Source organism: Carettochelys insculpta, chromosome 5, assembly GCF_033958435.1.
Source record: "Carettochelys insculpta isolate YL-2023 chromosome 5, ASM3395843v1, whole genome shotgun sequence".
Classification (NCBI taxonomy): domain Eukaryota; kingdom Metazoa; phylum Chordata; order Testudines; family Carettochelyidae; genus Carettochelys; species Carettochelys insculpta.
The window spans coordinates 48,164,112-48,192,082 of NC_134141.1; the positions used below are offsets into that span (position 1 = coordinate 48,164,112).

Here is a 27,971-nt window from a genome sequence, read left to right on the forward strand (position 1 = left end):
ATCAGCCCTGAACCTCAAGTTTTTGATTCTCTTCCCATGCACAGATATCACTTCTACCTCTTCCTTGATCTTGTCCATCACACTTTCTGGGTGCATGATGAAGATACTTGGCCATATAGGATCTCCTTGTCTCATACCTCCACTTGTTCTAAACCAACTTCCCATCTCTCCACATGCTCTCACTGCTTCCTTCGCATTGTCGTTGATATTTTTCAACAAACGAATCAGTAAGCTATCCACTCCATACAGCTCCAACACCACCCATGTCACTTTCTGATCTATACTGTCAAATGTCTTCTGAAAATCGACAAAGAAATTATAGATGTTCTTGTTCTTTTGTTGACCTTTCTCCGCTATCAATCTTAGTGCCAATATCTGCTGTTGGCACATCTATCTTTCCTGAATCATGCTTGCTTGTCCACTAGATGTTCTTCTATCTGCATTCTCAGTCTCTCCATCAATATCATCATCAGCACCTTACCTAGATGACTTGTTAGGGCAATTGTTCTATAGTTCTTGTATTCTATGCACTTCCTTTCTTGTGTACTGTCACTAGCACGAATCTTGTCCATCCCTTAGGTGCCTTCCCTGCTTCCCATGCTATGTTACATAGTTAGTATATTTCTGGAATCATATTTTCTCCACTGTATTTGATCATCTTTCCCTTGATCTTATCATTTCCTGGGATTTTATAGTTCTTTAGTCATTTCGCTGTTCTTTCTACTTCCTCCTTCGAAATATTGTTAATGCTCTTGATGCTCGGCAGAGATATCTCTTTCAGTTGTTCAATCAGTCCCTCTGAGAAACACTGGTTCAACTGTGTTTTGTACGGATTGGTGCAATATTGCATCAATCCCTGCACAACCTTTTCCCTGTTCATGAGCACCTCGTCATTCTCATCGTTGATCACCATCTGCCTCAGCTGCCACTTCCTATTAATATTCCTGATCACCTTATACATTTCCCTAGTCTGAGACTTGCTGTAACACCTCTGTTGATCTTCACACTGCTCCTTTAACCATTTCACCCTATCCTTCCTGGCTGCTTTCCTTATCTCGTTGCATTTCACTCTATATTGCTTTTCCACCCTCACAGAAACAGCCCTTCTGATCTTCAGTGCTCTCTTTTCTTGGACCAACATGGCATTTCCTTTATCTGACAATTTACTAACACCTCAATAGGTCAGAGTTTGCTTGTATATTTCATGCAATTCATGAGAGTTCAGCATTTTCTGAGAAGTATCAGAGTGGTTGCCGTGTTAGTCTGTATCCACAAAAACAAAGAGAAATCCTGTGGCAATTTATAAGCTAACAGATTTTTGGAGCATAAGCTTTCATGGGCAAAGACTCACTTTGTCATGTGCATGATGCAGCATTTACTGAAGATTGTTAACTGCAGGGAATTTTGATGGGAATTATGGATATGGAAAGGCAGGACAATTTGACTTAAAAATTAAAAGTTCACGCTTATACCTGGATAACTTTTACTTACAGGTAGTTTTGGGGATTCCCAGCCATTGCACTGGCAACACTGTTTTAGCAGCATAACGGTATAAAATGGTAAATAGAAATAACAGATATAAACTGAAATGTTAAACTGCAGTTAATATTTGATTACGATTTGATTACAAAAACACAATTCACTTACTTAACCAAACTAATACAGCTTACTTAGCTAACTGCACTCATGGTTTATACTATGCTATGAGAGAAAAGTACCAAACTTATTTATTTTTGCCATAGATAGCTGGGGTTGAGACCTGCTTTACTTAACAGCCAGTGAATAAGATGCTATAATAGCAAGTATAGTTCAGATATAGAGACTTAGGAAGTACAGAGAACTGGTACCAAATCAGATCGAGATAAGAAGATAGTGCTCCATTCCTGGTATTGGACCCACACACTTCCCACATGCAGCGTTGTGTTATTTATGTCAATCTACTCTGATGCTAAATTAGACTCCCAATCCTTCAGAACTTGATGAAATGCCATAAATTGATCAATGACATATATTTGGAGTCTTTTCCCTTTGACCATACCTTATGTGTTAGTCCTTTAAGGTGAATTTTCAGAGAAGGTTAGGAAAGTACCTTAAAATCTGATTATTTGACCTTCAGTAGAATTGGTTAGGCAATTGGGCAAGGGCCTATTATTGACATCACACCTTCCTGACCATAGCTATAAATATAAGTCTGACTATCAGATAAGTGAGGAATTGATGCAAACCACTAATTTTATCAATGTATCCTTATTTAACCTTGGCTTTTCCAATAAATGGGGAGACAGAAAAATTGCCTTGCAAAAAGCCCCGCTTTCAGGGTCTTCCTGCAGGTGACATGCATTACTACTAAAGTGGACAGAAAGATAGGCCTCCCCATGACCAAACTATTATGGCTGCTTAAGCTATATGGGATTAATATAGAAAAGCATAAGCCTTAACAAAAACTAACATGTTTCTGTATGCAGGCAGAGGCTACAAGATCCTGGTAGTATATCAATCTTTATAAAAAACTACGTGTGAAGTTTTGAGGAGGAATTCTAAACTATCACATAAATAGGGCAACATTCTTAAAAGCACTCAGCATTGGACTGTGTCCCCTTTAAATCAATGGTAACATTTCCCTTTTGTTCAATGTGAGCAAAGTTAGGCTGAAGCTGAGCACTTTTGAGCCCCTCAAGGCAAGTATAATATTTAAGAAATTCCTGGGATTTCATCTGGTAAGCCCAGTAATGCTAGAAACTATACAATAGATGACAAAGCTAACAAACTAAAACACTCAGCTGAGAGAAATAAGGGGACTTTGAAATGTGCAGGGTCCTTTCAAAAAGGACTCCCGAGTAGCCACGCCAAGCCACGCACATTCAAAAGCGGCACCTTTGAAGTGCGGCGGCCAGCAGCATGCTAATGCTAATGAGGCACTTAATATTCAATTCAGTGCCTCATCAATATTCTTCGATTTCGCCATTAGCATTGCCATTCTGAAGTTTTGGCCAAGCGTGGCCACAGCCCAAGAATCCAAGGCCCTGGAGAGGCTGAGCCTTTTAGGGTGCCTCCGATGGAATGTAAAACCTCGCAGTAGGCCAGAATAGGATAGAAAGCTGGCCTGGGCCGCTGGGCTCCCACAACACCAATCTTGAAGAGCCTGCTCCAGTTGAAGGAAGTTCAAAGGGAGCCTGACATGGGACATATGTGCCTGCATGCTAGCTCAGAAACTAAAGGGTTAATCCAGGCACTGTCAGCCACTACTGATTGGCAGACTACCAGCAGCTGAGAGTATCTAAGGGCTGCGAAGCTGACTAGCAGGGCTGCTAAAGAGAAGTGAGAATACAGGAGAAAGGAAATTAACACAACAGGTTGGTAGAGAGCAGGGACAGTCCCATCCCCACCCCCTTCAGCAAGGGGTGAAGAGGCCCATAGACCCAACCTCCAAGAAAGGACTGAACACGGAGTGGATTTCCAGATTCCCGGGCATGAAGAGTGGTCTGACAGCTCCACTGAGCTGAGTAGGCTGGAGCCACTTCTTCTACCCGTTTGGTCAGAGGATGAAATTTTGCACTGATGAACCACCTCCCACAGCCAGACTGGTAGAGAGAGACAAGAGAGGAGTAACTGAGAATGAGAGACTGACCTGGGGAGATGCTGAAGAAAGGTACAGCAGAAATCCTGGTGCAGGAGAGATTCTCCTAGCAAGAGCTGCCCCAGGCTTGAGAGCAGGGCCAGCCTTTGCCTAAGCTTACAAAGCCTGTTGCTCTAAAATTTGGATGACCCTCAGTGAGGAATGTGCCCATGTGCTCAGTGCAGAGAAAGGGCCCAGACTCCCACACTAACCACTCTGTGAGCGAATGAGAGGAGAGTCTGGCAGTGCAGGGGATAAACACAGCCTTTTTGCCCAGTTAGCCCTTCCCAGGTTCATCTGCAGCCAATGCCAGACCTGGAGGGAGAATAAAAGGAGGGAGCCTAGCTCAGATCGGGACTGACTAGCAAAAAGGCAGGACCTGATTTTGCCATCCACACAATCTGAGCCAGAGCTGTCTGCTGGGTCAGCTGCAGTAGGACGCGCACCTCCAAACCTTCCCCCAGGCACAAAGGGGGAGAACCCAAATGAAAACCCCAATGAGGAGGGGGCAAGTGGACTCTTGGGGCCATGCCCCAAACTGAAGAAACAGACTTTGTTAAGCATCTGGAAGTCTTGTACCCTAGCCTCTCAGTTAACACAGGGACCTAACAACTAGGCCACCCTGCTGCCTGGGGTCCCAGCCACACACCCATTTCATGGAGGGGACCCAGACCCTTTTTTCTTTCTCTGGGGAGGAGGAGAGGCGAGTGGCATGAGCCCTGAGCAATTCACAGGAACCAGAGGTGGGCAGCAGCCCCTTTTTTTCGTTGGGACATTGGACTTTACATTTTGTTGCATTCTGTGAATCTGGAGCTCAGTTGGTGAACTCACTACAGGGCCAAGGCCTCAGACCCCCATCACTCAATCTGCTTTATCCCGTGTGCCCCCTTTTCTCCATTAAATCTGCTCTATGAGAGGCAGACCCACAGGATCCTAGAACTCCTGCACAAGGCAGGGGAGGAACCAGGCACATGAAGGTAGAGATGCTACGAGCAGTGCCACAGAAGGAAAGGTGATAATACGATGCCACATTACCTGCCCTTCTGTGCTGCTGTTAGTAGTGGTATTGCCATCTGAGCTGGGCACCTCACCGGAGGCCATTTCTTTGTGGCCACACAGCTCAGAAGGCAGCCATGCTACACGCTGCAGGGCAGAAGGAAATGTAGCAATAACATACCACGCTAACTTTCCTTCTGTGCCACTGCTGGTAGCAGCATTGACTTCTGAGCTGGGTGTCAGCAGCTGCCACTCTCTTGCAGCTCAGCTGCAAAAGCAGTACAGCCATCAGCAGTGGCACAGAAGGATGAATAGTATCAGAGCAGCAGTGCTGTTGCTGGTGGCAGATTGCCTTGTGTGCTCGGTGGCCAAATTCTCTTTCTGCCCAGCTTATCAGTTAGGCACCGCAAGCAGTAGCTCAGAAGGGAGGGTGCCAAGAAGGAAGGAAGGACGGATAACAGTAACTTAAAGTGCCACCCTTTGTTGTGTGTTGCTGCTGGTGGCAGCGCTGCCTTTCAAGTTAGGTGCCTGGTCCACTCTGTGGTTCCCAGTTTGGAGTTCAGCACTGCCATTAGCGGTGATACAGATGGAAGGGAGGCAAAGCCGTACGATGATGCGCTTCTTTCCATGCTGCTACCAATGACAGCACTGATTTTCCATTTGACCAGCTTGGAGGGTAGAGCTGCTCCCAGCAATGGAAGAGAAGGAAGAGTGGCAATATCAGACAGTGCCACCCTTTCTTTTGCACTGTGACTGGCAGGGGCACTGACTTCTGAGGTGTGCAACCGGAGAGCAGCGCCCACTCTTTGGCCTTTCGGTTTGGAAGAGATCGGAAGACTAAAGGAAAGATCATAGCTGTAAAATCCAAACAGATGGTGACCCTACAAGTGATGTTCCTGCATCAACAGGAGGTCTTCAATTCATTGTATTGACTGTTGTTGTTTTTTTTTTTACTTTCCAGCATTGCGGATTGAGGGTGATGGCAATCCGAGCTCAGGTCATGTGTAGAAGGCAAGATGAGGAGGCCCTCTTGCTCTTTACAAGTCTTCAATAGTTTCATGCAATATAGCCTCTGTCTTATTTCTCTTCCATGGATGTTGGATTTCATCATTAACTACCCTTCCCATGTTCATAATTTTTAAATTATCCTTGCCACTGGGTCTGCAGTTTTGACTTCAAGGTTGGCATCTAGACCAAGCCCTCTTGCTGAATTAAAATTTTCACATTCTGACCAAGTATTGTCAGCCTGTTCCTGGTTCTAAGATTTTTGACACATTCTCCCTCAAGTCTTTCCTCTGACAGAACATAGATTGTACTACATTGGTTGTTCCTGCACTCACCTCGCCATCCCCTTATAAGTGGAGCTCCCAGTCTGAGAAACACTGCATGAGAAGTTTCCTCTAGAACCCTGAGGTCCGACGTGAGCAATAGTTCTTGACAGACGCTTTACCACAGCCTCCATGGAAGTGGTTGCAGATTCTCATGGAAGTTTTTTTCATATTCCAAATATCTGTCTGAATGCAGACTGAAGGACTGAAAAGAAAGCCATGCCCAGGAACATCCAGATGCATGGTATTCCTGTCAAATGTCAGCATCCCTTTCATTAAATGATCATATATGTCTTTGTACAAAGAAATTTGTTACTTATCCAGGAAGAAAAATAGCATGTCTACATGTCACTTGTCCACCAGAATGTATATAACCTACTACAAACTTTGTAGTCTCCTGCCCCTTGCTTCCTCCTCCTTAATGTCCTGGAATAGCAAAAATGAAACTTGAACTCTGAGAGTTGCTATATCAAAGGAAATGTCCTTGTCCTGGGACCAGTTTCAGCCTCAAATGGGCCAACATCAAAAGCCAAATAAAAAATGATGAGACTTTAATGAGACTAAAGAGAAATAAATAAATTAATTTGGGGTCTTTTATATGTCTTTGCTTTCTGAGCCTTGATGACACAGCTGGGTCATGTTTTCAGCCATTTTCTGCAAACTCAGGACTTGGAAAGGCTCTCAGTGTTCTGTGTGTTATTTAGCTTCAGTTTACCCCTAAATGTCTTCTAAGAGCCCAGTAAGCAAAGAAAGTGTTGGTAATGCTACTAAACAATATTTACCTCCTATGGTCCAGCAAATTCTCTTCTTCGGCACCTGTCAGGTCCCAAGAATGCTGGACTAGAGAAGTTCAATGTGTAATATTAAAATAATAAAAGAAATATTATTTTTCAGTTCACCTCAAACAAATTCTGTAGTGCAATTTTTATTTTAACATATGTAGATTTTTTTTGTTGTTATATAACTGCACTCAGAAAAAAAGCAGTATAAAATTTCAGAGTCCACTTAGTTCTACTTCTTGTTCAGGCAATCATTTGGAGAAACAAGTTTGTTTACATATATCTGAGATAATGCTGCCTACTTTTTATTTACCAACTCATCTGAAAGCAAGAGTGGTGTTCGTATGGCACTTCTGTAGACAGCACTGCAAGATATTTACGTGCCAGATACATTAAATATTCATATGGTCCTTCATGCTTTGGACACCATTCCAGAGGATATGCGTCCATGATGATATTCAGTTTTTAAAAAAAGCGTTACTGAAATTTGTGACTGAACTTCTGAGGGAGAATTGTATGTCTCTGTAGCAAGGTGCAGATGCTTCCTCCTGACTCAGAGGCTGAGGAGGCCTCTCAGAGACCGTGGTGGGCTGGCCCAGAACACCTATGCTCCATCCCCCAGAGAGCAACACCTAGGGCCAGAAGTACCAGGGTAGGGGCCTGGGGCTCATTGAAAGGTTGGCCTCTGAGTGGAGCAGAAGCCTCTGACTGGACTCCTGGGAGCCGGAGGACTTGGGCCAGACTGCCAGGCCGGCAACAGCCACCAGCCATCCTCCCTGACCAACCCGGAGGGCCACAGCCAAGCCTGCCCCTAGTCAAGTGCCCAGACTTTCCCAACCTACCAGGGCCCTCAGGCCCACAGTGAGCCCCACGCCCTGATGACCTGCCGGAGCCAGGGAGCCTGTTTGTGACCAGCTACCCCAGGGTACCAGATGGGTATGAGCCTGGAGTCCTGCCTGTCACCCACAACACTGGGGCCTTGGACCTGCCACAGCCCATGGTCCTGCCCCCTGTACACTACCCAAATGATGTGGGGATGCCCAAGTGGCCACACCTGCCAGCTGCTACCTACCCAGAGGAGACCCACCTTTCTGAGCTCACCAACTTCGCTGTGTGGGACCCAGCACCAGTGGAGGTAGAGGTAGGAAGTGACCCATGGGACACTCCACCTGAGCCCATGGTGGTATGTTGTGGCCTGGATCCCCCCGACCCAGCTCACAGTGACAGCTGTCGCTAGGGCCCCAGGCCGGGGTGCAGTAGAGTGGGAGGGCCTTTGTCCTCCTACCCCACCCCTGAATAGTGTCTACACGTGCACGCTACTTCGAAGTAGCGGCACTAACTTCGAAATAGCGCCCGTCGCGGCTACACGCGTCGGGCGCTATTTCGAAGTTAACTTCGACGTTAGGCGGCGAGACGTCGAAGTCGCTAACCCCATGAGGAGATAGGAATAGCGCCCTACTTCGAAGTTCAACGTCGAAGTAGGGACAGTGTAGACGATCCGCGTCCCGCAACGTCGAAATTGCCGGGTCCTCCATGGCGGCCATCAGCTGGGGGGTTGAGAGACGCTCTCTCCAGCCCCTCAGCTCACTGGTGGCCGCATGGAGCGGCCCCTTAAAGGTCCCCTCCCCCTCCCTTCCTGTGCAGGAAGCTGAGGCAACGTGCAGGCTCCTGCCTGCACACGCGGCGAGCCTGCACAGCCCTCAGCCAGCCAGCCAGCGGCGATGGCGAGCCGGCAGCCCCCCCAGCGCCCCCAGGGGACCCCCCCCAAGGGGAGCCAGGGCAGCCAGCCGAGCCAGAAGACCAGCCAGTCTGGGAAGCAGCAGCGGGGCCCCTCCTGGACGGAGGCCGAGCTGCGGGACCTGCTGGGGCTCTGGAGCGAGGAGGAGGTGCTCCAGGTAATGGGGAGCAAGAGGCGGAACGCGGATGCGTTCGCTCGGCTGGCCGATGGCCTGGCTGCCCGGGGTCACCCTGCCCGCAGTCCGGACCATATCCGGAGTAAGGTGAAGGAGCTGCGGCAGGGTTATGCCAGGGCCCGGGATGCGGCCAGCCGATCTGGGGCCGCCCCCGTCACTTGCCCCTTTTACAGGGAGCTCAGGGACATCCTGGGCTCCCGGCACACCTCCTCCCCTCCGGCCATCCTTGACACCTCGGCTGACGAGGCCCAGCAGGCCCTGCAGCTGGAGTCCGCCCCGGAGGCAAGCCCTGCACCCCGGGGGCCCCACCCAGAGGCCATCCCCGGGACATCGCGGCAGGAGGAGGAGGAGGAGGGGGGCTCCTCCTCCGCAGAATCCAGCCTGCAGATCCTCCTCCTGCCATCCCGGAGCAGCAGCAGGGCCTCCGACCCCCGGGGATCTCCGGACCGTGGGAGCAGACCCACAGGTAGGTACCCCTCTCTGGTGGACACCCCTGGGCTTGAGGGGCGGGGGTAACAGAGATGTGTCCAGGGCCCCCCACACGCTCACATGGCCATGGCCCCAAGGACACCAGGGCCATGGCCCTCACAGCACTGCAGCCATCAGCCCCTGCCCCCCCCACCCTGCATGACAGTGCCATGCCCCATCCCCGGGCCAGGGGGGAGCGGAACCTCGAGGGGCCCCCAGGCAGAGGGGGTGGGACACCCCGCAGCAGCAGCATGGGATGGAGTGGGGGGAGTGCCAAAGGGAGACTCAGGCTACATATGAGCCACAGGAGCCGAAGAGCTCCCAGGGCCAAAGGAGGATCCTGGCGCTACAGCTGGCAGGTGACACCTCTCCCCCGAACAAACAGGAGGGAGGAGCCGAGCTGGCTTGGAATTGGGGGGCGAGGGCAGGGGCCACAGGTAGAGGCTAGGGGAAGGGAGAGCTGGTAGGCAGCCAGCCAGAGGAGGGGGAAAGCTGCATCCCAGAGGGGCCCCCCTTGGGGTCTTCTCCCCACGATGGGTTGGAAGGACTGTCTCTTCCGACAGCTGGTGCTGTCACTCCTGCCAGAAACTGGCCAGCTGTGGCCTAAGAAACCTCTCCTGCTCTCAGACCCTGCGGGGTGAAGTGAGAGTCGCTCCCACCAGGGGACGGGGTGCAGGGCAGGGGGACCCCTGAACCCCATCCATCACAGCAGCATCTCCCGGGGACGGGGATGGGGAACCTGCAGCACAGGGCGGAGGGGACAAAGGCCACGGCTCCGGGCACACACTAACGCCTGTCTCCATTCTTCTTCCCCCACTCCTCTCCTGTGTCCTGCACCTGCACCTGCACCATCCAAAGGACCGGAAGAGAGCGCCAGCGAGGCCTCAGTTGTCCCGGAGAGCCCTCTGGGACCATTGCTCCAGGGCAGCCCCTCGGCTGAGGAACGACCGGCCCCGCGGAGGGCAAGACGGTGGACCCCGCGCCTACTACTGGCGACGGCGACGGACCCCCAGCTGCTGGCCATCCTCCAACGGCAGCTGGAGGTCTCGGAGCAGCACCTCCAGCTGCAGGAGCAGGCGCTGGCCTGGCACCGGGAGGCATGGGGGGCCTACATGCAGACATTTAACCGCCTGGTTGAGTACCTGGCCCCCCCCATGTCGCGCCAGCCGAGCCATCGCCCGCCGCGCCCGCTCCTGCAGCCCCACCACCAGCTGCTCCAGCCATCGCCGGACCATCCGCCGTCGCCCCACCACCCACCCGCGAGGGCCACAGCGCCGAGGGACCCCTGGAGCCACCTGAGACTCGCCGGCGCCGATACCTTACTGTCCAGCCCGCTCCCACCCAGCCGCGGACCAGACTGCAGGCACGGCGGGGCTCCCGGCCGGGCACGCCCAGTGCTGGGCTCTAGGGGCGAGGGGCCCGGGACGTGGCCCCCCCCTTGTTGTATATAGTTTGACTGGTTTTTTTTGGTGCCCCCGTTTGCCCCGTCCCCCCCACGTAAATAGATCTCCCCGTTCTCCTCCCTGCTTTTCTTTTTTGTTGATGGCGAACACTTGTTTGCTTTGTTGTTGTATTGTCTTATTTGTGCACATCTTGCTTTGGTTGAACGTTTGTCCCTCCTTTTTGGTTTGTGTTTCACATATTTATTTATTTACATACAAAAAAAAAAAGTTTCGGAAAGACAAAAAAAAAAGTTTACGTTCAGCCACAAGTTCGTGCTGTCATTTGTCCAGGACAAGTGGGAGTGCGGGGCGGTGGGGTGCTCCATGGTGTGGGCGTTGGGGCAGGAGTGTGGGGGAGGAAGGGGCGGGCAGTAGGGGGCCTGGGCAGAGTTCACCCCGCGGCCTGTTGGTCGAAGTGGGCCCGCAGGGCCTCCCGGACCCGGGTCCCCTCGGGGTCCACCTGCCGACTGGGGGCAGCAGGTGGCTGCACGTGTGCCCTGCCGGCCTCCGCGGCCCAGCCCTGCAGAAAGGTCTCCCCCTTGCTCTCCACGAGGTTGTGCAGGGCGCAGCAGGCACCCACAATCTGGGGGATGTTGTTGGGGCCCGCATCCAGGCAGGTCAGGAGACATCTCCAGCGTCCCTTCAGGCGGCCAAATGAGCGCTCCACCACCTGGCGCGCACAGTTCAGGCGCTCGTTGAAGCCCTCCTGGCTAGCGGAGAGATGGCCCGTGTAGGGGTGCATGAGCCACGGCTGGAGGGGGTAGGCCGCATCTGCGATGACGCAGAAGGGCATGGTGGTGTCCCCCAGAGGGATCTCCTGCTGGGGGATGTAGGTCCCCGCCTCCAGCCGGTGGCACAGGCCCGAGTTCCGGAAAACCCGGGCGTCGTGGGTGCTGCCAGGCCAGCCCACGTAAATGTCCTGGAAACGTCCCCGGCTGTCCACCAAGGCCTGCAGGACGACAGAATGGTAGCCCTTCCGATTGAGGTATCGTCCTCCACTGTGATGCGGGGCGTGGATGGGCATGTGAGTCCCATCCAGAGCCCCGAAGCAGTTGGGGAAGCCCAGGGTGGCAAAGGCGGCGACAGTGGCACGTGGGTCCCCCAGCCTCACGAGCCTGTGCAGGACCATGGCATTGATGGCACGCACGACCTGCAGAGAAAGCACATGGGACAGCCCCAATGAGGGGTGAGCAGGGTGTGCGTGGCCCTGCCCTGCCCTGCCCTGCCCTGCCCTGCCCTGCCCTGGCCTGGCCTGCCCCGCCCTGCCCTGGCCTGCCCTGGCCTGCCCTGCCCTGCCCTGGCCTGGCCCCCCTGCCCTGCCCTGCCCTGCCCTGCCCTGGCCCCCCTGCCCTGCCCTGGCCTCCCCCCGTGGGTTCTCTTACCTCCATGAAGACAGCCCCGATGGTGGCCTTTCCGACACCAAACTGCTGCCCCACGGATCGGTAGCTGTCCAGAGTGGCCAGCTTCCAGACAGCGATGCCGACCCGTTTCTCCACAGGGAGGGCACGCCGCATGGCAGTGTCCCGGTGCCTGAGTGCGGGGGTGAGCCACTGGCACAGCTCCAGGAATGTCTGCCGGCTCATCCTGAAGTTCCTGAGCCAGCGGTCGTCGTCCCACTCCCCAAGCACCAGCCGCTCCCACCAGTCGGTGCTGGTGGGGTAGCTCCACAGCCGCCGGCGTGTGAGGCAGGGGGTGGAGCGGGGTGCTGCAGGGGTAGGGGTTGAGCCCTGCTGCCCTGGGGGCATCTCCTCCCCTGGGGCAAGGAGGTACTCAGCTGCCTCCCACATGGCATGGGCCAGGGCAAGCCCTGCTCCTGCCGGGAGGGCTGGGTGGACCTCTAGCTGCTGCTGCTGCTGCTGCTGCTGGGGGTCCATGACTGCGGCGCCCGGGGTCTGTGTGCCTATGGCTCCTCAGACCGCGTGCTGTGCAGGCTGAGTGTATGTGGGAGGGGCCCTTTAAGGGAGCGGCTAGCTGTTGCCTCCGGAAGCGCTAGTCTGCCCGTTGACCCTATCTGCAGCTGTGCCTGGCATCCCTATTTCGATGTGTGCTACTTTGACGTGTAGACGTTCCCTCGATGCGCCTATTTCGATGTTGGGCTGAGCAACGTCGAAGTTGAACATCGACGTTGCCGGCCCTGGAGGACGTGTAGACGTTATTCATCAAAATAGCCTATTTCGATGTCGCAACATCGAAATAAGCTATTTTGATGTAGGCTTCACGTGTAGACATAGCCCTGGAGAGGCAGCCCCTCACCTCTCCTGAGCCACACCGCTTTGGTGGCTATTTGTTTGCCTGATGCCCTGTCCTTTTAGACAGCATTTGGTAGAGCACAGTGTATACAACACATAAAAATGTCCCACCAATCACATTCAGTTGCCTGAAGACTTGAAACTCTCTCTTAGTTAAATGAACTCATGCATTAGAATAGTGACTAGATCATTCCATTGACACTGCCGAGAGCAATAAATCACTAGAGCTCAGCTTGGTGGTCAAATTCTGTGATAAAGCATGTTCAGTGGCTGTGGTCAAATTATTACTGCTGTGAAAGAGCTTCCCAGTTCACCCAGCATTCCCCCTATTCAAGTTCAGAGAATTCATCTCCAGGCAGTAGCAGTCTTCAGCATTGAAGGCACTTTTGAAATGAAGCCCCTGTGAATGTGGATGAGTGGAAGGAGAGATGAACAAATAAATGTGACTTTTTTTTTTCAGTAATTCTTAAATTCCACAGTGGGTTTGCAGGATCAGGGCCCTGGCTTACATCAGCTAAGAAATCTTATTATATTTAAATAGAAATAGCATTTAACGTGTATTTACATCTCTGTAATAGACTTGCACAGTGTTTATACATACTTTGATATCTTTGCATGGAATAGCTACATTAGTACAGAGTGATTTACAAACAATGAACAACTGCATGGTTACTCAGGTTGGTATTATTACCCCAATTTTACACTTGAGGACACTGAAGCTCAGGTGAGGGGCCTGATTTAGGTCTCAGCTATACAAGTTTGGATCCAATTACTTCAAAGGAATTATTCATAACTTTCACTGATGAAAGTCAGAGGAGACTCAAGCCCAGGATTAGTTGCTCACCATCATAAAGAAAGTTTTTGTCAGGGATGGAAATACAACTCAGGTCTCCTCCCTACAGTCCTGTCCTTTAACTATACAATTATCTGGAATAAATTGCCTAGGGAGCTTGTAGAATCTCCATCTCTGGAGAGATTTAAGAACAGGTTAGATGAATGTCTACCAGGGAGGGTCTAGACAGTACTTAGTCCTGCCATGAGGGCAGGGGGCTGGACTCGATGACCTGTCAAGATCCCTTCCAGTCCCAGTATTCTATGATTCTATCCTTAAATAGCCTCCAATCACTAGATGAATAATTTGAGAACTCATTTCACACCTTTAGAAAGGCTCATGGTGCGTATGTGCTTAGCTCTAAACATGTCACTTCAATTTATGTGTGGTGTTTTTCTAATTAAAACCAAAATTGGAAAGCATTCAATCCCAATGGATCAGCGTTTTACTAATAATTGAAAATTTAAAGCCTGTACAATCAGTGACTTGGCAACATCAGAGATTTTTTTTCACTTTAAATATAGCTTCTTTTGTTTCTCTCCTTGTGTATTGATATGGATATGACTTTGAGTAGCACTTCATCAACAGCTGTGCACACTTGTAGCCCTAATTTTTTATCTAAAAAAGCAACACTGACTTTCCTTTTAATAGCAAAAGACTGAGAATCTAATCATTTTAAAAAATAGCCAACATATACCACACATACACACACAAGCACTCTGTAGGGACTGCAATCATGATGAATACCTACATATACTGAGTAGGTTGCATTTCTCATACAGTCATAATTCACACAGTGCAGTGGGAATTCAACTTGCTGATATATCCTATTTATTCTATATTATAAATTGTAAAATAATGCCTCTGTAACAGTCATGCCTCATACAGCTTCTGGATTCCATCATGTATCAGATGGTTTATTGCAAGTGACTGTCACAGTCCACTTGGACTTAATACCCATATCATACAAGGTGGATTTTTTTAATGGTTTTCCTGCAGGAAAACCTGTTTGTCATATAGTTTGTCACAAGTTTATGCTTGAATGAAATGTCGGGAGCTAAACTTAACAGGTAGTACATGATAAGAACATAAGAACGACCATAATGGGTCAGATCAAAGGTCCATCCAGCCCAGCATCCCGTCTGCTGACAGTGGCCAGTGCCAGGTGCCCTAGAGGGGGTGGACCGAAGACAATGATCAAGCGACTTGTTTCCTGCCATCCATCTCCAGCCTTTGACAATCAGAGGCTAGGGACACCATTTCTACCTCCTGGCTAGTAGCCTTTTATGGACCTAACTTCCATGAATTTATCTAGTTCTTTCTTAAATTCTGTCATAGTCCTAGCCTTCACAGTCTCCTCTGGCAAGGAGTTCCACAGGTTAACTATGCGCTGAGTAAAGAAGAACTTTCTTTTATTGGTTTTAAACCTGCTACCCATTGATTTCGTTTGGTGAAATGATAAAGCATTGAAGACCAGGATAGTACCCAGTAAACCTGCTTTTGCTCCGTACCTACCATCACTGCACAGGTACAACAGTGGTGGGTGAGGAATGGAATGGGGAAAGATAGAACACATACCTGGATGATTTTGTTTTGATGAGCATCTTTTCACAGCTGTGGATATGCTTGGACTATTAAAAGTAAGCTGTGGGGGAGATGGATTAATAGCCAGAGTGGAAGAAGCAGAGAGAGAGATGCATTATGCATTTATTGGATCAATCTGAAATTCTACCATTGAATAGAATTACCATGTATGTGGGAGAGCTTCAGATACAGAAGTTTCTTGATCCTGAAAACAAACTTGCCCATCCTAGTTAAGTGTCTCATGCTGACATTTGTTGAACCAGGAATGCTGTTTTGAAAGAATAGCAAATGCAATTACCATTATCAAGATGCAGAGAAGCAGGAGAATTTCAGTGTTTCGCTCTCAAATAATGAGATCCTGTGTTAACAATGTACTAGACCCCCACAGTAGCATTAACTAAGGTTAGGGAAGAGTCAGCTTCTTCAACAGAGCTGATATGACAGAATAAAACAAGAATCGGGTGCCGGAAAGGAAAGGTTATGACGTAGGAACCAAAATTTAATTAAAAGAGCTTTTGTCTGATGTTTCTAAAAGCTTTTCCTTTTCCTTTTCTTTTTTTTTTTTTGGACTTTTAAATTAATTTGTTAGGGAAAGTACTGAAATCTTGGCTCATGTTAGAAACATTACAGTGTGCCTACATGTGTTTAAGAGAGGGAGAGAATAGCAGGTCGACTCAGGGAAAGGAAAGAAAATAAAATTGCTAGAGCAAAATACAGCAGGAGCTGTGTGGTAGAGCTGTTACTATGTTATTTTATTACAATGTGTGAGTCAGGCATCAAGCATCTCATTTATCTTATAGGTTGTATGAATTCTCTTAGATTACCAAATGCAAGCTTCTTGCTTTTAAAGATGAATTTTAGATGAAAAGTGAAAGGCTGTGATTAAGCACGTACAGGGGAGTATTTTTAATTGAAGGTGCATGTGGCATTGCTATGAAAAGGTACATGCACCTACAAAGTCCACCACTTTCACTAGATAATGGCCTACCTTGTTGCTTACGCTAGGACAATTACTGAAGTTGCAGTTTTATAAGCCCATGTTTTCATTTGATAACGCGAAGCCAGATTTTCAGTTACATTGCGGCCTTTTTGCAACACATGAACTGTTCAAAGCAACTTGAAAGCATCTGTGTTTGGTCAGCTCTTGTTTGAGAGGGCATAAGGCCAGGGGACATATTGAGCAGTGGAGCAAGAGTGGCCGGATTACACTGCATATATTGCATTGCCAATGTGCTGTGACCTATGTTGGTGCTCCAGGAAGAACAGATCTGCCCAAAGCTCTTTGAGTCATGATCTGGGCCTAATTATGCTCCCTCACAGCACTGAACAGACTCTCAGGACAGCAGAGAACCTTCACCATGGTCTGTAAATTCCATGACAGCTCCAGTTGCTCCTGCATTACACTCTCCTATTTCAGAATTTTTAAAAACATACATTTAATTTAGGCTTTAGTTTCAGGGATGCCCTGGTGCGCCTACAGCCTCCTTACCAATAAACAGAGAGACCAGTTTTGTAAAAAGCCTGCCTGTTGTATGACTTTATTCAATGTGTGCCATAGAGTCACTGGTACAGTATAGATTGTATCTAAGTCCCCTTCTAAGAAAAAAGATCAACCTTGAACATGCATCCACACTGAGATTCAGTCAGTATTTGTGGATACTCTCCACCACCACTGTGGCAGGGTCTCCTGCCCCACCTTGCTCCCGAGGGTCCCTGAATCACCCCCAGGGCTCCACAGCCCAATCAGGCCTCAGTGGCCTTGACCAACTTCTCAGGCCTCAGTGGCCTAAGTTCCCCCTGCCTCAGTCTCATAGGGGGTTGCGGGTAGGGGAGCTTGTGCCCTCCCACTCCACCAAGCTCTAGCCCAGGGCCCTGTTGGTGGTGGGTACGTGGCCATAGTCACCAGCTCAGTGGGTATCCTCACCGCAGCACGTCGAGCCCACCGGATTACCTTCTCAGCTGCCCTGCCCTGGGCTGCTTTCTTCCCTGTTCTTGGCGGGGTCTGTCACCTCCACTCAGGTCTTGCCCCCTCCAGCTGCACTTGCATTGGGCTGCTGTTCTGGTGGGGGCTGACACCACTCTCGCTGCTGCCCCTCAGGTGGCTGTGGTGGCGGCTGCAGTTGCAGTTGCTGCTGCTAATGCTGATGCTGTTACCCAGTCAGTTTCCGTGGCTGCTGCTTGGATGGCTGCACATTCTGGGCTTCTGCAAGAGCTCCTTCCCCACTGCTGGTCAGCCCCAACTCTCAGGCTTCTCCAGCCCTTATACCTGGCCTGCTGTTGGAGCATGCCCAGCAGGGCTTTGGGGGCATGGCCTTTTCCATCCAACAGGCCTGGCTCTCAACCCCCCTGCTCAGTGTGGGGTTGGTACGCCCCATCACAACCACCAAGAGAAACAGTTCACGAATGGCAGCTGTCTTTTTTCAAGTTTGCTTTAAATGGGTGTTGATAAGGAACAGTGACAAGTTTAGTGGGACCTGAGATGGGCAGCAAGAGTGATAGAGATGGATGGAGTACGGAGGAGAAATTCATAAAGCCTTCCCTACTTGCATGTTTTTAGATCCTATATCCTTTTCTTAAATACTGTATTGCAGAGCAAGAAAAGGAAAGCTCATGCTCTCTGCTTCCTGACTGTAAAGAAGAGTTAAACTGACTGCTGATTCTGATGGTGTTTTCTATTTAGCTGAAGGATATTTTTAAACAGCTCAACTAGCCAAAACACGACAGTTTTAATAAGAGGGAGTATAAAAATAGAACATGTTTAATGGTATATTATTGTTGATACAAATTGAATTCCCGAAACAGTCCATAAGAACACATATTACATTTGTTTAAAGTTTTGTGTTTATAGTAATTAAAATGAATCATGGGACACAGAGTGGTGTCAACTTTATTATATTGTAATTTCTACATTTTGAACTGCCCACTGAAAGGAAGGAGAGGCTGGCTTTCAGCCATGGTCAACAGCCTCCTGCCATACCTGGAAACACGTGTCTTCACTGTAATAGAACTTGTCGTTCCAGGGTAGGCCTTATCAGCCACCTGAGGATCCACAAATTACATAAGAGCATAAGAACGGCCATACTGGGTCTGACCAAAGGTCCATCCAGCCCAGTATCCTGTCTGCCGACAGTGACCAATGCCAGGTGCCCCAGAGGAGGTGAACTGAAGGCAATGATCAAGCGATTTGTCTCCTGCCATCTGTCTCCAGCCTTTGACTAAAGGCTAGGGGCACCATACTTTACCCTTGGTTTATAGCCATTTATAGACCTAACCTCCAAAAATTTATCAGGCTCTATTTTAAACTCTGTTAGAGTGTTGGCCTTCACAGTCTCCTCGGGCAAGGAGTTCCACAGGTTGACTGTGTGCTGTGTGAAGAAAAATTTTCTTTAATTAGTTTTGAACCTACTACCCATTAATTTCATTTGGTGTCCTCTAGTTCTTATATTATGGGAACAAGTAAATAACTTTTCAATATTCACTTTCTCCACACCATTCATGATTTTATATATCTCTATCATATTCCATATTCCATGGAAGACCATCAGCATGAGGAATGAGTGATTGTTTTTCCAGTAGAGACTTAAAAAAAAAAAAAAAGACAGTGATGGCAAAGCCTATAATTGATTACTTCAAGCAGGATCCTCATGTCTTACAGCTCACCTCCTGTTGCCATTTTACTTCAGTGCTATGGCTTTCTTCTCCAGCTGTAAGAGTGAAACTAGCAGTTGAAATATTACTAGAAGGAGAATGATCCAAAGGCCATTCCTCTGGGAGATACACATCAAGAATTGGCTTTATTAGCAGAAAACTGTTATGTTTTCAGAAAGGATGAGATGGGAGATCAGTGTAAGAGAGGATGTTGACAGTGGCAGAAACTAGTAAATCCTGCTGGCATTATTTATATAAAGTGTTCAGGCCAAAAACTGTTACCAAAACTGAACATGAAGGTCCTAATCCTATGGAGATTTATGCATTTGTTTAGCTTTGCTCCCTTACCAGTCCCAATGAAGCCAATTACTTTCGATGCTAATATCCATTGTGTGTAAAGTTAAATACGTGTCTAAGTCTTTACAGATGAGAACCCAAAGGCACCCACCTTATAGTGTTCATGAGCACACATTACTCTTCCTTGAAAAACAAATAAAAGCTTCTAGCCAGTGTAATTGAATTTCTAATATCTCTTTCTCCCTGGATAACTGAATTAGTACTTCAGGTCTTCAACTCCTCCACCACACAATGATGAGTCATGCCCAGTTTTGAAACTCCTTGGGCCTCTGGTAGTATGCAGCAAAGATGGATACACCTCATTTTAAAAATCTGCTGGGTTAGTAGGCACGGTTTATAGATAGAGGTGGAGACAGCAGTATGTCAGAAATTTCCCCAGGGATGTGATCCTCTTGCATTACCTGCTTCCATGGTGCTAGGAGAGATGGGTGGGGGGAGTAATATTAATACTAAACCTGCCTTTCACTGACATTGCTCATGTAAATTAAATGCTGGATCCTGTGTTATGTGCCACTTGGAAAGCTTCTTCAACAGCCAATAAAATCAATGGGAGCGAAGGGCACTCAGAACCTTGTGGAAATTTAATTTACATGAGTGTTTATGTAACGGGGCTGAGGAGAGGAAGCAATGTAAATATTTGCAAAAGGTTTGGAGGAATCAGTACAAGTTCTTCAGCCTGTGAGGAACCACAGCCTGCAGCATACGATAGTGACCTTATCCCATTGAGGATCGAGGACATGGGCGGGCATAAGCCAGCCCACAGCTACAAGATCCTCCTTGAAAGGGGGAGCCACTAAAAACTTGATCCCCATATAAATCTGGGGGACAAATAAAAAGAAAACAGGGATGGATATGGAGGTCATAGGGCTAAAATGAGGGAGCCAGAAGGGGATCCGAGCAGAGCGCCCTGGACAGCGCCCACTGCTCCTCACAGGTACCTAGGGAGCCAGCGGACACTGCCCAGTAGAATTCTGCCCAGATTCATGAATGGATCGTGGAACAGTCACAGTCCTCCCCCACTCCCACCCCGCGGCCAGCCTCTTCTCTCCGGTCTTGTAAATGACTACCTTGGCCATGGCCAGGAGGAGGCTGACAAGGAGGTCTCACAACTCTGCTGGGCCACGAATGGGGTGTGTGGGGATCACGAAGTGTGGGGAAAAGTGCAGCCAGAATCTCAAGAGGAGGTTCTGGAGGAGTCAGAAGAGGGGCTGTAACCTGGTGCACTCTAGACAGACGTGCGCCAGTGTCTCCCTCACACCACAAAAGGAGCAAGTGTCAGGGATAGGTGTGAACCACATCAAGCACGTGCCTGTGCTCACCACCCTGTGCAGGATCCTCCAGCTGATATCGTCAGTGGACCGTAGGCCTAGGGTGGAATACAAGCTGGCCTACTAGGGCTCCCCACTGCTTGCTGGTGGCAATAGATCCCACCACTTGGTGTCCTGGCAGGACACGAGGGTGGGGAAGTGTATCGTGTGGAGTACAAGCATGTACAGGTGACATTGTGGCATGGCATGAAAGGGAACTGGCTGCAAAGTGTGTAGCCAGCTCGGGTGATGAAGCTGGGGAGGTTGGGAAGGAACATAGGGCCGAGGGCCTACAGAGAGATCCGGAGGGCCAGGTGTGAGAGGGGGGCGGGGTGCATCCTCTTGCAGGACCTGGCTGAGGTAGACTTCAGCTGCAGGCAATAAGGCAGCCCTTACCTCCTGGAGCATGTGCTGGGAAGTGCTGAGGGTGGAGAACTCCATGTGCTGGGCGAGTGGCAGAGCCTCCACCCATTTTCTCCAGTTGTAGTCCACGAGGTTTCTGACTCTGGTGATTCTTCCCAGGACCAGCCTCTGGGGCACCAAAGGGGACTCCACCACCTGTACACAAAAATGAGGGTAGTGTAGCAGGGGCTCCGTGAGGAGGTCTTCCCCCACGGTGGCCCCCCAAGGACGTGGTCACTGCAAGCAGCCACCAGGTCTAGAGGAGGTTCTGGTAGAAGCCTAGCAGCTCTGAGACATCTCATGGATGACCTCTCAAAGGAAGGTAAAGGAGCTGCCGGTCATATTGGAGCCCTCAGAAACAGCGGAGGAAGGTGTGTGCCAACATGCGCCACGCCAGACTATCTACACGGTTAAGTAGTTCCTGCAGGCCCTGGAGGTGGAAGAGATGAACCTGTGTGTGCAAGCACATCAGTCTCTGACTTCCTTCCTCCAGGGAAAGATGGGGAACCCCTTCAGGGACCCAGTGCAATCCTGGCCAAAAGAACTCCAGAATCAGCTTCTGAAGGTAGGTCAAGAACTCTAGGGGTGGGACCAGGGTGTTGAGATGGTGGCAGAGCATGGGCAGGACCAGCTGGCTGAGCACCAGTGCCCTCCATTGCAGGAAGAGGCACTGGAGTAGTCCCATCCACCTCCACAATCACTCAGCTACCATGCCCTCTAAACCCTGCCAGTCCTTCGGTGGGGAGGGGTGTGTGGCAGAAGGGAAAATGCCGAGATAGAGCAGCAGAGCTGTGCTCCACCAGATGGCCTGAAGTGCAGGTGGGAGGTGGCTCACCTGCTACCCAGCCCCAACCACCAGAGCAGAGCTCTTGATCAACTTGCCCCAGGCGGAGGAGGCTGCCGAGTAAATGTCTTGGTAGGCCTCCACCCACATCAAGTTGCCTGGATCCTGGACCACGAGGAGCACTTCATTGGCATACACTGACCAGACCAGCTGGATTTCTGGCTTGCAGAGCACCAACCCCGTCAACCTTCTGCGAAGGAGATGGAGAAAGGACTCAATGGCTGGAGCATACAGCTGACCTGAGAGTAGGCAGCCCTGACGCACTCCTCACCCGAAGCTGGCTGGTGCGGTCAGGGTCTACTGGAACTTGACCAAACACTCTGAGGCAGCATATATCACCCAGAGAAAACCCACAAACTGGGGTTCAAAGCCAAAGGCCTGCAGAGTGCCCAAGAGGTACCCATGGTCCACCCTGTCTAACACCTTCTCCTGATCCAAAGGCAGGAGGCCAAATGACAGACCGTCCCTATACACCAGTGTGGGAGCACGAGCACCTGGTAGCCGGGCCTCACTCGCAAGGCAGAATGACCATACCCTCCATCTTGGAACGCTATCATACAACAGCGGGAAGGTCTGAAGTCAGGCCAGGAGAAAGAAATCAGAAAGTTGACAAGTAGTTGGAGAGTCCCCAAAGAGAACATCCTGACAAGCAGATAGTAAGCCCCCAAAGAGAACAGCTGGGGCTAGTAGCTGGAAGCCCCCCCAAAGAGAACATCTTGGTTGTACAACATCAGAGGGTCCCAGGGGAGGTTCAGAAAAACACCAAGGACAGAGGAAATCTTGTGACATGTTCTGACAGGCCGGGAGGATAGAAAGCCCAAATTAAGTAACAAATGCTTAAATTGGCCAGATATCGAAACCCCAAGTAAGAAACAGTATAAAAGGTGATTTAGCAGGAATAAGGGTGTGGGCTCCTGGACACAAGGTGGAGGCTAGCAACTTCCAGTCCAGACGGCAGACCCCGGCCTGATCACCCAGACGTCACCACCACGAAAGGTCCCAACCAAGCTGTATCTCTGACTTGAAGGGCCGCTGTAACGTAGTTGTTGGTGAGATGCGGGAGCATTGGATGTTATTGGTAAGTCACATGTAATTATATACAGCTATATGTAACCTAGTGTTTAGCCTATGCCAAATAAATAACTATATATATATATATATGTAGTTACGAATAAATGAATCAATCACTATCGGTAAATACCACTAGCTGGTCTAGCTGGGGTTGTATAGAGAATTGTTGGGACTTAGAACAGCCACAGGGCGTTGTGGTGTTCACAATCGGAGTGTTATTGTTCCTGGTACTCATAATACTGTGGAAACCTAGGTTTTAAGTACATACACTGAATCACATATTGCTGCTACACTATTTAAGGCTGCTATAAAGGTGGGGTGGTTGGTCACGGGTAACCTGACTACCCCCCCTGTCTGTATCACGCCCCACGCACACCCACGGGACCCGGAGTAGGTCGGCACATCGTCAACCAGCTCTAAGAGATCCCGGACCAAATAAATGTTGCCAAAGATGGTACAGCCTGGGACGGTGTAAGTCTGGTCTGGGTGGACCACGTCTGCCAGGACAGACCACAAGCAAAGGCAGATGGCTTTGGCAAAGATCTTGTAGTCTGTGCTGAGGGGTGAGATGGGACCCAGTTACTGAGATTGTGGGGGTCCACCTTTTCAGGCAGCAAGGTGAGTACTGATCATCTGCATGACAAAGGGAGGACCCCACTTAGTAAGGACTTGGCCCAGATGCTGGCTCGGTCTGGGCCGAGGACGTCCCAAAACACGCGGTAAGACACCACGGTCAGCCCAGCCAAGCCTGGGGATTTATTGGTGGGTATGAGATGGAGGGCTTCCAAGAACTCTGCCAGAGTGAGAGGTAGCTCCAGCTGGTCCCAGACATCCCTGCTGACTGTTGGGAGTTGGTCCCAGAGCACTATTCAGGCTTCAGCGTCAGTCAGATCCAGGGAGAAAAGAGTGGCGTAGAAGGTGCGAACCCTCTCACACATCTCCACCAGATCTGTGAGGGGGAGTGTCATCTTCTGCAAGCAGTCAGAGGATGTGCTTCTTGGCCCCCCTTTTTTTCTCCAGGGCATAGAAGAAGCAGGAGCCATGATTCATCTCCTGAAGGAGGTGGATGTGAGATCTCACAAAGGCGCCGAGGCCCAAAGGTCATCAAGGGCCCAGAGCTCCTCCCACTTCTCCCGGTATGTGCTGCCGAGGGATGGATCCCCAAGGCTGATGGCTAGATGCCTCTCCAGCTCCAAGACCTCCCATTCCAGCTGCCCTATCACCTCATCCTGCCGCCAGCTGGCCCCCCGCCAGGTATAGTTGCATCAGAAGAGCTGCATGTGCACCTGTGCTAGATCCCACCACTGCTGTGCTGATGAAAGGCACGCTGTTGTCCACACCTGGCCAGTCAGAACTCCAGGAAGAATGTCACAAAGCCCACGCCCTCCAGCAGGCTGTTGTTGAAGTGCCAATAGGCTGACCCTGGCTTCCCTTGGGGGAAGCCTTCACGGCCACCAGGTGGTTGTCTGAGAATGGGGCTGACCACATGCTTGAGGAGCTGGCCTGCAAGAGATGGTGTTGGGAAATTTAGGTGCAGTCCAGCTGGGATTGCAGCGATTGTAGACCCACTATCTGGACAAAAATGAACATAGCATCTTCATCTGGGTGGTGGCTGTGCCAGACGTCCACCGGGGAGTGACAGTCGATCAGCTCCCGGAGGACGCCTGCAGTGGTTTAGTACTGCTCGGTCCCTGTACTGTCCCGTTCCTTGAAGATGCAGCTGAAATCCCCACCCAGGACCACCCACTCGTGAGGATCAACTGTGCTGAGGAAGGCCAACGCCCCAATGGAAGAAACAAACCCGCTCTGGCCCAGAGTGTAGATGTTGACTAAGTGCAATGGGAGCCCCTCCACCTAGACCCAGAGATACAGCAGTCATCCCGGCACTACCTCTACACTCCCCAGCACCTTGGGCTGCGGGCTCAGGGAGAACAGGGTCAGCACCCCACTTGATGGGCCGTGAGATGGCTGAAGTAGACCCTGTCTCTTCACTCCAGCTGCCAGCTGGCTTCAGCAGCTGGAGCAGTGTGGGTCTCCTGCAGGAAGATGACCGCGTACCCCCACTCTCGGAGGAAGAAGAGCACCCAGCACTGGTGGAGACCCATCCTGCAGCCCCTGTTGTTCAAAGTGGCAAGGATGAAAGGCAGCATTGTGAGGGTTGGGGAGGATCCTCCCTGGAGGGAGCACTAGCAGTCTCCATATGGCCTTGTAGCAGCCTGTGACCAACCCCGAACATCACCAGGCATCACAGAAGCAACAGGCCCGTGGGAAGCAGGCTCTTGAAGAGTTCCACTGTTATTTCAACAACTGCCACCCCCCCATCAACCTTAGCCTGGACCAGTCCACACAAGAGATCCACTTCTGTATTTGGATTTACTACAAATAATTAATAAACTCTCACAAATATTCATCCAAGCTGTGGGTTGTTATTTCAATATGAGCTGGATACTCCATAAATACTAACGCAGACAGCTTGTGAAATTGCTTTTTGGCAAAGTAAAGTGATAGTCAAATATATCACAAGATGACCAAAAAATGGTACATTTTCCTATCATATTTCATGACTTAACCATGGAAATTCTAATAGTTACTCACCTGCATGTTATTGCTTTAATGGCACTCATGCTTTATAAGTGGTAAAGGGATTATATCTTGCAGAAGAAACAATTTTAGCTATTAATTTACAGAACTTTTTAAAAATTGCAGATAAATTCTATCAGTTCCAGTCCCAAGATTCATGTAGCCTGCTCCAGTCTGCCAAAGGTCATCCAGAAAATCACACATGATCAGGTAATCTGATGTCTCATTTTAAGTAGAGATGGCTACTGTTTCAGCTGAGCTACAAATTCAGTTCCCTGCAGTAATTTGGGATACATTTTGTTGGGTCAAATTATCTTTTAGTAACAGTTTGTGGAAAGAAATGCTTGGCCACATTTAAGCAGGTAATGAATTTGGTTAACCCCTCTAACAATCATTAAACACCAGTATTTTTGATCTACAGAAGAAAATGAAAAAAACAGTATTGACAAAGGCCCCTGTCCTTTGTGGAAAGCCTTTTCTATTCCCTGATCACTGAAACTAATGAAACAACATGTCCATAATTTAACAGGATAATAGCTGAGGTGATGGCATTCTGGAACCTCTCTGTCCTGTTAAACCATCAACTAAGCCAAGTTCTTGCTTGCTTAGAGCTTCATTAAATGCATTGACACAACACAGCAAAACATGCCACTGTCAATTAGCGTTATTCAGTAAAGATACAAATGGGTACAAAAAAGAAACTACAAGACATTTTTTTGTTGTAGTTACTGGCTGTTTCACTGGATTATTAACATTCAAAATGTTAAATTTTGGTCATATGAGTTTTTATATTGATTCAGGCTCCTGATAGGTTATTCTCCAAGTTTTCAGGCTAGAGGAAATTTACATCAGGAATAGCCATGATGTAAGTCTTCTCACATTATGGCTATGTCTACACGAGCCCAAAACTGAAGATTACTAATGAAGCGCTGAAATACATATTCAGCATCTCATTAGCATGTGGCGCCACAGCACTTCAAAATTGCTGCAGCTCACCGTCACGCAGCTCATCCAGATGGGGGTCCTTTTCAAAAGAAACCCACCAACTTCAAAATCCCCTTATTCCTATCTGCTGGACCCCCATCTGGACAAGCCATGCAATTTCGAAGTGCCGCAGCTGCCTGCATGCTAATGAGGCACTGAATATGTATTTCAGCACTTCATTGTAATCTCCAAAATGGTCATTTGCATGTCCATTTCGAAGTTTTGGGCTAGTGTAGACACAGCCTATATTGCAAACATGTCTCAATCCTGACTTGGTTAGACCACCTCTGACAGGAGAATTAATTCAAGCTCCATGCTCCTATTCACCTGGAGATTGCCACATACCAATAACCTAGTGGCAGGAGTGATGATGGGTTTTGTGCCATGGCCCTGACCTATGCAAAATGTCCAGAAAACGTCTGTCCATTTAACACAGACCACTAAAAAGCCATTCTTGGTAACTATTGATCTGGACTGAATTTGAACCAGATACCACGGTGAAAATTCTTCAATGCCATCTGGAATCTTCACGTTATCCTAATTTGTTTTTTTCCGTATAACTCTCCTGACTCCTGAAGAACCCCGACACCTACACTGATTACCAGAATTAGAAAGGGAAAAGTGGATTCTACCTGTGTTGTACCTTTTTATTGTACACAAACATAATATCATAATAATATCAAACAAAATCATGATAATGAATCTGGTACCATAATCAAACATAAAATCAATTAGCAAAACTGAAATATTTTGCAGAGATTTCAAATTCAATGAATGTCTGATAGGAACCCAGTGGAACTTCTGCAGAAATTTGCCCATGCTTCAGTTTTCAGACATGTACCTGAAGCACTGACAAGAAGCAGACTCTAAAAGTCCTCAGCCCTCAGAGTTCTGCCTCAGCCTTCTCTCAGGCACAATAAAGGCACTATCGGGGCAGAGTTGGGTGCCTGGAAATTCTGCCTAAGGTGGGAACCGTAGAACTTTGGAGCCAGGACTTCCAGTCTCATGGCTTCCCAAAAGCCCTTCAAGTGTAATTTTGTTTTAAAAAAAAATCATTTTGATTGTGACACTTTTTTTAATTCTATTCTTGCAGAAAATTTCACATTTGATTTTCTCAATTGGAAAAGCGGCGAAAAGAAGAACAAGGTGTGTTGGGGGGATGGAACCCAAACCTATGCATCATTCAATTACAAGCAGCAGCACAAAAGAAAAAATGAGGGGAATTAAAGTAATTGTAAATTCTGGACAATTCAGTGTTTGAAATAAAACAAAATTTCATTCAAATCAACTTGAACATTTTGATGATCACAGAATTTGTTTTTGTTTTTAAAAAAAACCCCCACAAAAATAAAGGGAAAGTTGAGACTTTAGATGGGGAAATTGTTTTTTCACCAGCTTTATGGACTATGCTGCAGTTACCACAATCAATACAGCAATGAAGGGTCCTGTGGCACCTTATAGACTAACAGAAAAGTTTTGAGCATGAGCTTTGGTGAGCACAGACTCACTTCATCAGATGCTGCTTTTCTGTTAGTCTATAAGGTGCCACAGGACCCTTCGTTGCTGTTACA

At 49.0% G+C, this 27,971-nt stretch overlaps 1 long non-coding RNA gene across 1 annotated transcript in view; it reads left to right on the forward strand.

Annotated features, from left to right (window-relative positions):
- The window catches only part of LOC142013924 (uncharacterized), a 184,224-nt gene extending 158,626 nt beyond the window's left edge, over positions 1-25,598 (forward strand). The window contains exon 4 of the long non-coding RNA XR_012645824.1: positions 25,543-25,598. This is a non-coding gene — a long non-coding RNA (uncharacterized LOC142013924). The remainder of the gene's footprint in view (positions 1-25,542) is intronic.
- Positions 25,599-27,971: the final 2,373 nt, after the last annotated feature.